Source organism: Theobroma cacao, chromosome 4 (assembly GCF_000208745.1).
Source record: "Theobroma cacao cultivar B97-61/B2 chromosome 4, Criollo_cocoa_genome_V2, whole genome shotgun sequence".
In the NCBI taxonomy this organism is placed as follows: domain Eukaryota; kingdom Viridiplantae; phylum Streptophyta; class Magnoliopsida; order Malvales; family Malvaceae; genus Theobroma; species Theobroma cacao.
In genome coordinates, this window is record NC_030853.1 from 10293027 (window position 1) to 10302520 (window position 9494).

A 9494-nucleotide genomic window follows, 5' to 3' on the forward strand; every position below is an offset into this window, starting at 1 on the left:
CATGTGATTTTCTTGCTTGTTTTTCCTTCCAAACATCACAAAATGACTAAAAACACTAGGATATTATGAAATCTAGCAAAATTCATCACCAAAACTTCTCTCTCTAGATTTGGCCAATAAAGGTTCCCTCTTGAAAACTGGAATTTCATCCATGGAGAATGAAAAAGAATGCATGGGAAAGGTAGATCACAAGCTAAAATTAAAAAATCTTACCTTTACTTGCTTGATTCCTTGAAATCAAACAATTTCTCTTGAATTTTTCCTTCCTAGGGTTTGTTCTTCTCCTTTTCTCTTTGTTCCCTTGCTTGGCCAGCCATAAGAGTGTGAATGTGAAGGTTTTAAGTGACTTTATATAGGCAATTAAAATAATATTAAAGCTTGACACTCGTCACCTTTTAATTGGTCCATGTTTAAAAACTTAATAATTAAGCATTTCATTCCCACCACATATAATATCTCACTTAAAAAAAATAATGGGTGAAATTCGAGGGTTTGACAAGTGTCATGGTGGTGTAAAATTTCAAAATTTCCAATTTCGCCCTCATGGACACTTAAAATGACCGCTTTGCCCCTATGTTCGAAAAAATGTCAAAATTGAAAATTTTCACTTCTCAAAATCAAATAATGCTCTAATTAATCAAATTTAGTTAAAATATCATCCAACATTCCAATTTTTCCCTTGGGTGGCAAAATGACCATTTTGCCCTTACGTTATGAAAATTCCCAAATTAACTCCAAATCATTCATCGAATTCTGCATCATCATATTAAGACATTATAAGATTCAATAACTCTCAAATACATCGTAAAATCTTTATTTGCCCTAGTTCGAGGCTTTAATCAAGTTAATTGTACCACTAGGTACAATACTGATTTTTAACGATTTTCTGATACATTACTTATGCAAACATTTTATCAAGCACATGAACGACATGACAAGCATATAATACAGTAAGGCTTGACAGTTTGCATGATGATGTATGTATATATATATATATATATGTGTGTGTGTGTGTGTGTGTGTGTGTGTGTTATAGAAAGTTATGGAAATATTTGTGATTGTGTTGCATGTTGACATTGTTAATTGCTCCCAAATTGCTTTTCATTAAACAAGAAAATGGCTTTTGATATAACATGACCCCTTTTAACCAAAATACTTTATTTCTCACTACAGTGAGATTCATTTTTCTGCAACGAGAAACTCTCGGGTTGGGGGGGGGGGTCACACTGGCCTGGTTCTCGCTGCAGCGAGAAATTTGCTGAAGCTTCTAGCTACAGTGAGAAACACTTGGGTTCTAGTGCAGTGCTTTCACTTTGACAAAGATTTTGACCACCTTCCAATCAAAACTGGGCAAAGTGGTAGACATCAAAGTTGTATTCCAGCCTCTTAGATTTCTAATGGTCCAAAAATCATGTCAATTGGACTTTTGTAGTGGGAGATATGCTTTTAAACCCAAACATATGCAAACTGAGACTATTTCTTTGCTACTTGCTGTCATGCTTGCTATGAGGTTAACAATCAAACTTTGAAATTAGGGGTTTTTAGTAAGAAATTAAATCAATTGCATTGTTTTTGAAACAAATGCATCATGATTTTCAAGTTCTCCTTATCGATTGCTTGTTCCCTTCTTATGTTCACTCACTGAGCTTATACTAACATTTTTCAAATTCATGTTTTCAGATCAAGAGGCAGTTGGGACCTAGATTGAGGTGTCCATGTTCGTCCATCTTTTGGTAGGTATCCATGGCATTTAGTAGCTGCACCTTCACTATGGTCACTCCACTGAAAGTCTAAAGTCTTTTTCACGGAACAGACGTACCTGATGTAAATTGTTAAGACATATATATCTTAAGCAATAGATGTTTATGTTGATTAATGTTGCCATTACGAGATGGCACAGATGATATTATTTTGAATCATAATAACGTGAATATATGGTTTTGATAGAAAAGTATTGAAATACTCATTGATAAGAATTACGAAATACGATTGTAAGAACGAATGATGAAATCGATGAATGGAGTCACATAGATAGGCTTGCTTGGGCTTAATGAGCTATGTCCATTAAGTCCAGGCGCCGGTCATGGCTCGAGATTTGGGTCATGACAGACGTGGTATCAGAGCCCTAGGTTGTTTAGGTCTTAGGACTTCCTTTTGTTGGTCGAGCGGAGTGTCGGGTCTGTATGTGGAAACTTCGGTTGTGAAGTGTGAACCACGGCACATTTTACAACCAAGGGACCACATAGATTCCCTATCTTAGAAATCACATTTTTCCCTAGATACGATTATAATTGCAAAATGTGTTTAATAACAGACATTTGCTCTTGTCTAAGTAAGAATGTCACTTAAGACACAAGCCACCTCAAGATTGATGGGGGAGCAAGATGCTTTTAATGAGCTGACAGATAGGCCACGAGCATCCACCCTTAGGGGGTGAGGTAGACGTGGTGGGGCCACTAAGCCAGTGAGGGCAGATAGGCTTATGAGTAGACTAGAGAAAAGATAGTCTGCGGGTGATGCGGATAGACAACTAACTGGGGGCATCACTATCGAGGACTTGGTGGTAGGCCTACAGGGAGTTAATTGAGTTGTAGAGATGATGGCAACCCGTATGGACGATATACAGAGGATAGTGGAGGGGAGACTTGTAATACAAGAATCTCCTAGTTCCCAAGGGTAGGCCGATCGCCAACATCTTAAGGTTGAGAGGGGTCATTTAGAGATTTTCCTTCCTGATTTCCTAAAGCTTAAGCCTCCGTCATTTTTAGGGTCTGATGCATTGGAGAAAAGCCATGTAGGCTTTACATAATAAATCTTTCTCCCTTACTATCATATAATGTGATATATTATGCTACGTTTAGCATCCCCATCTCACTAAGTACTAGAAGACCCATCCTATTTGTGTAACATGTGTAGATAAGTAATTCCATGGATGTCTACGTGGCTTAGTGTCATCATTAGATGAATGAGATTTTGGCATGTGATAGATGCTATTTCGATGTGTCCACTCCATTGAGTTTAAGTTGTGCATGTTTCCGCACTTTGAGTGTAAAAGTTAGAAAACTTGTAATTTTGGATATTTTAGGCACTATGCCATTTGTTCTTGAGTGAAGGGTTGTATTTATGAACCTAACTGATGGCCAATGAATGGGTTGTCGACATTGTGTATTTGAGATATGTACTGCCAAGGGAAATTCTAATAAAATCATGATTCCAAGATACAAAGGAGCTTCTTTTGCTGATGATACCATGGATTGAATAATGAGTAGCTAAATCTTAAGGCTTCCTCAAGTCTCACGAGCATTACCTACTAGACTCATGTGTGCCGATCATGACTCCTCGATTTGGATCGTGACAAATACTGATGGGTTTAGCTATGGAAGACAAACTCAAAATACGCAGCGAAAAGAAAATTAAAACTTTATAACTAAACAACCAAAACATGCTTCCACCCATGGATCACCTTGGTGATATTTAACACATAAAGCACAAAATAAATTATTATTCAGAAAGTTACCTTGCAAAGTAATTTCATAATCGCAATGGCACTTCCTGAAGCAATCTCGCGAACACCACGAGTAGCACAAATCGTAGCCAATCAAGTGTTTGGCCTCTAATGGTAGTACACATGATTGCACTTGAACCTTCAACAAAAGATAGAGTTTTTAACTATACTTTGTGTTAGCAAAGAGGACAACAATTGTCCTTTTTCTTCTATTTCACAATCTTAGCCAAACCTTTATTAAAAATTGGTTCATAAAGAATTTTCTCTTTCACACAAAGGGAGTGGTGGCAAAAAGAGAAAATGCATTTCTTTTTTTTTAACAAAAACTAGGTTTTCTTCAATTGTGAAAGACTCTCATGTGGAAAATAGTTAAAAGGCTACTTATATAGTTAGGTTAAAATAACTTCAATTTTGTAATTAAGCCCTCAATATTATAACACATTAAAATATTGGGCCCATTACTTAATTAAACTCCTTTAATTAAGTCCTTGGAAATTAAAATCAAAATTAATTTCCTTTATATTTTACAATCAAGGCCTTATAATTATAACTATTTATAATTATGTCTAAAACTTAACTAGACTCTTTTAATTAAGTTTATAGAAGTTAATTACCTAGCATTTGATATAAGTCTAACTTAAATCATCATTCTCCTAATTTAATTGAAATGCAATCATTGTGTGTGACCCATTAGGTTCCTAACATACTGGCATTGGAATTGATTAATGACTTGATTGATTACTATAAATTTCAATCAATTAATTTATAATCAATTTCATAGACCAAGATTGGCATCTAGAAATGCATCATGGCCACCCAATTGTTAAGAGAGTCAAAAGGATCTTTAACAATCTTTCAGTGTAAAGTCTACAAGTGTAATTCATTCCCTCATCATATATCTCGGAGATGATAAGAGCTTCGTTTAATGTCTATTCTTATTGACCTCCATATTCGTTCCTACAATTATAGCATTAGCTTTATAGAGAGTTATGAAACCTTTTTTCAAAATCTCCATGTCAACTTTGGCAAAGGACTTCAATAAGCTAATGTTAACCAAGAACTGATAGGATATGTCCTTTAAAACACTTGAGGTGATGATTCCTATCTTGACCACTCATTTACCTTCACATGCTTCATACTATACCAAAAGCATCGTGTTTTGGCATCCTTGGTTAGGCACCCGTAGGGATGAAATCAAAGCATAGCACTCCACATATAAGACAACTGGTGTCTCAAGTTTAGGGAATGTTTACACAGTTGACAAGCATAGGCACTAGAGTGTATTACCAAATGCACTTCTCATGATGGGTGATGTTTAGTGAACTTGCTCTCCTAGACAAGCACCTATATTCTAGTTCCAAGTATCTCTATACATCAATCTATGAGATCGATTGCTTACTTCCAAAGTAAGGAACATAGAATATACCAGTCTCTAAGCATCATTGATGTCCAATCTCAATTATACATTGACCAAGAACATTTTGAGATTATGTTTTAATGCATAAGGATCTCATAACTGTAACCTATTATAGTTCCCTTGCAAGGCATATTAATCTCATGAACTTCATCCAATTGACTTATAACCCAATTAGTATTGTCAATAATAAAGACATTGATAATGCTTAAAGGCTAGTACATGTAAGCCTCTTTACTTTGGAAGTAAGCAACTGATTGCATTAAGTTGAAGTATGCAAGATATTTGGGGATAGTATGTGGGTGCTTGTAAAAAAACAAGGTCATTGAACATGACTTACTATGAAAGTTTCATTTTGGTATTTCACTCAAGTGTCTATGGAAATACTCTCATGTGTTAGTAGTGTAAGTAATCCTTAAACTTCTGATACTAGGTCATCTTGTATGTGAATTGTCATGCTTTGATTTTACCTTTATGAGTTTAGAGGTAACCATATGCCTAAATAGGGTGTTTTTGGGTATGGCTATTGGTCCTAAGTAAATGTGCTAGAGGAGGGATGAATAGCACTTTTTGGCTCTCACTAAATTCCCTTCTAATTTCAAGCAAGTTGAGAATTAACAACAAAAAGTCTGAAGCAAGATGTGGGAATAATTTAAGAAAGAATGAAAATAAAAATAAAAACAAAGCAGACAATGCACCAGAATTTAGAGTGATTCGATCAAAGACCTACATCCACTACCTTCATTATTCAACCAAGGATTTTTGAAATCAACTTACTAAAAATGTGAAATTTCCAAGCTCTCACCAAGCTTTATAATGGTTTTGAGCACGATTAGCCACAACCTTTACAATGGCTTTTCACAAGATCAACCAAAATCCAAAAACTAACTTTTCTAAAGCTAAGTTAGAACCTAAACACTCAATCAAGCAATCCCAAGCTTGATCAATCCCCTTAGAGTGTCTCGCACACTCTAAGTAATCAATGAGAAGAGAAAGAAAGGTATACTTATGATCACTAACTTAATCTAAGTGGTACAAAGTGAAATGCTTAAATCTATTACAAGGATAGGAATGAAGTGCAGAAAGCATGCAGAGGATTTTGCTATTTTTGAGCTCTTTTTATTCTTGGAAGCACCAAATCTTGTTCTTAGCCGTTGGGAAGGGTTTTTATACTTGAAGAAACAACTCTAATGGATGTTTGACAATTTCAGGCTTAGAGTTTCATGAGTTTAAGAAGGAAAAATTTCAATTTCAAGAAGGTCAATTTTAGATGAGAGAAAATGAAGAGAGAATGAGTTAAGAGAGATTAATCTTTCTAAAAATCGTCAGTCTCCCCCTCTTTGAATATGATTGGTAACCCCCTCTTTTAAAATTAAAAAATTTGCCTCTCATTTTTATTTTTTGAGTTAAGCAGTTTTTCCCTTTTTTTCTTCACCCCGTAGGCTGTCTCTGATTCCTTTGATTATTTTATTCATTCTATCTGATTGAGTCCTATTATTTAAGGAAATAGAATGCTCTTAGTTGATTAACGATTCTCTTAATCAACTAAGTACCTACTATCTTATGAATAGAAATTTCACAAATTTCCTAAAGCTCCTGTACATTAATCATTCCTAGATTTCTCCTAATTTTACAGAATCTTTCCTCATTCAGGGGCTTGGTGAATATATCAGCTAATTGTTGTAAAATGTTAACAAATTCAATCTTAATGTCTCCTTCCATCACATGGTTTCTAATAAAGTGATGTCTAATTTCAATATGTTTAGTCTTAGAGTGTTGGACAAGATTCTTTGAGATGTTGATGGCACTTGTGTTATCACAAAATATTGGTACATTATGCATTGTTACTCCAAAGTCTTTTAATTGTTGTTTAATTCACAAAATCTAAGCAAAACAACTACCTAAAGAAATAAATTCAGTTTCAGCTGTGGAAAGTGCAACAGAGTTCTGTTTCTTACTTGACCAAGACACAAGCATACTTCCTAGAAACTAACAAGTTCCACTTATACTCTTTCTATATGTTTTGCTTCCATAAAAGTCTGCATCTGAATATCCAATAAGACTAAAGGATGATTCTCTAGGATACCATATTCCTAAAGTTTGTGTATTTAAGAGGTATCTAAAGATTCTTTTAACAATAGTCAAGTGTGATTGTTTGGGTTGTGATTGAAACCGTGCACACAAGCATAGACTAAATTGAATATCAGGCTTGCTAACTGTTAAATAAAGTAATGATCCAATCATACCTCTATAGAGCTTTTGATCAACACTTTTTCCTTTTTCATCAGCATCAAGTTTGGTGGATGGATTCATTGGTGTGCTAATTGATCTTAGCTTCAGCATGTAAAACTTTTTCAGCATATCTTGAATGTATTTTTCATGGTTGATGAAGATTCCCTCCTCACTTTGTTTGATTTGAAGGCCAAGAAAGAATTTTAGCTCACCCATCATGCTTATTTCGAATTCACCATGCATTTCTTCAGCAAAGTTCTTGCACAAAGCCTCATTAGTGGCACCAAACACAATATCATCCACATAGTTTTGAACAACAATTAAATCATTCAAGCATTTTTTAATAAACAATGTTGTGTCAATGTTTCCTCTAACATACCCTTTTCCAACAAGAAACTTTGAAAGCCTCTTATACCAAGCTCTAGGAGCTTGTTTCAACCCATATAAAAGCCTTATGCAGTTTGAAAACATAATAAGGCTTTTCAAAGTCTTCAAATCCAAGGGGTTGTTTGACATAAACTTCCTCTTCGATGAAACCATTTAAAAAGGCAATTTTCACATCCATTTGGAATAATTTGAAGTTCATGAAACATGCAAATGCAAGCAATAATCTAATAGCTTCTATCCTTACAACAGGAGCAAATGTTTCATCAGAGTCAATGCCTTCCTCTTGGTTATACCCTTGAGCCACTAGCCTAGCTTTGTTCCTAATAACATTTCCTTGTCATTTACTTTATTTTTGAGCACCCATTTTGTGCCTACAATGGGATGATTTAATGGCCTAAAAACCAGTGTCCATACTCAATTTCTCTCAAATTGATCAGGCTCTTTTTGCATGGCCATTCTCTAGATTTCTTCTTTTTTTCGCCTCTTAAAAGCTTTTAGGCTCAATTTATGAGATGAAAGCTGTGAATTCACACGTTTCTCTAGTTCCTCTCCTAGTTTTAACTCCTTGTGAAATATCTTTAATAATCTATTCTTGTGGATGATACTTGATATACTTTCAGCTCTTTGGAAGATCATTGTGTTGATTTTCATTCCTTCGTAGGGTTTCTAAGGGTGGAGGTTCTGTTTCTCTTCCTAGGGAATTTTCCTCATTGTTTTTTTGGTCTTCTAGGCTAAGTTCTTCCACTTGTTTTCCAAGGTCATTTGTATCATTTTCATCATCAGGTATTTCCTCTTGCAAGGCATTAGATTCATCAAAAACTACGTGGATAGACTCCTCAACTGTTAAAGATCTTTTGCTAAAGACTCTATAAGCTTTTAAGTTCAGTGCATATCCTAGAAATATAGCCTCATCACTCTTCGCATCAAACTTTCCTAGAGGATGTTTTCCATTGTTCAACAAAAAGCATTTGCAGCCAAAACTTCTAAGGTGAGAGATGTTTGGTTTCCTACCTTTGTATAGTTCATATGGGGTTTTTGATATCATGGCCCTTATTGAGACTCTATTAAGGATGTAAGCTGTTGTGTTAATAGTTTTTGCCCAAAAGTACTTTGGTAGATTGTTTTCACAAAGCATGGTTCGTGCTGCTTCTTTGAAGGTTTGATTTTTCCTTTCTACAACCCTATTTTGTTGAGGTGTTCTAGGTGCTGAAAAATTATGATCTAACCCTTTTTCATTACAAAATTTTTCAAACTCATCTACCTCAAACTCACCTCCATGATCACTCCTAATGTTGATTATGACAAGTCTTTTTTCATTTTCAACCTTCCTACAATGATTTCTAAATGCAAGTAGAGCATCATTCTTATAAGCAAGAAAGTAGACCAAAGTGTACCTAGAGTACTCATCAACTATCACAAGGCCATATGATTTACCTCCTAGGCTAGTTGTGCTAATTGGTCCAAATAAATTAATGTGCAGTAGTTCAAGAGGCCTAGAAGTTGAGACAATCTTCTTAGTTTTAAATGATGTTCTAACCTGTTTACCTAGTTGGCAAGCATTACAAAAATTTATCAAATTTAAGTTCAGGCAATCTAATAACTAGATCTTTTCTTATCAATTTTGAGATGGTATGCATGCTTACATTTCCAAGCCTCCTATGCCATAACCATCTATTATTTTCTTCATTTGCCAAAAGACATGTTTCATAATTAAGATCAAGATCTTCAAGAAATATAACATACATATTCTTGATCCTTTTTCCTATGGAAAAAACTTTGTTAGTACTTATGTCTATCATTTGCTCATCACCAAAGGATACGACACCTCATATTTTCTTGTCTAGTTGAGCAAATAGCATTTCGTTTCCAGTCTTGTGCCTTCAGCAGCCACTGTCCATGTACCAAGGCTACTTTTCCTTCAGTTGAGCTCTTAAACATGGGTCTTTTAGGTTTGGC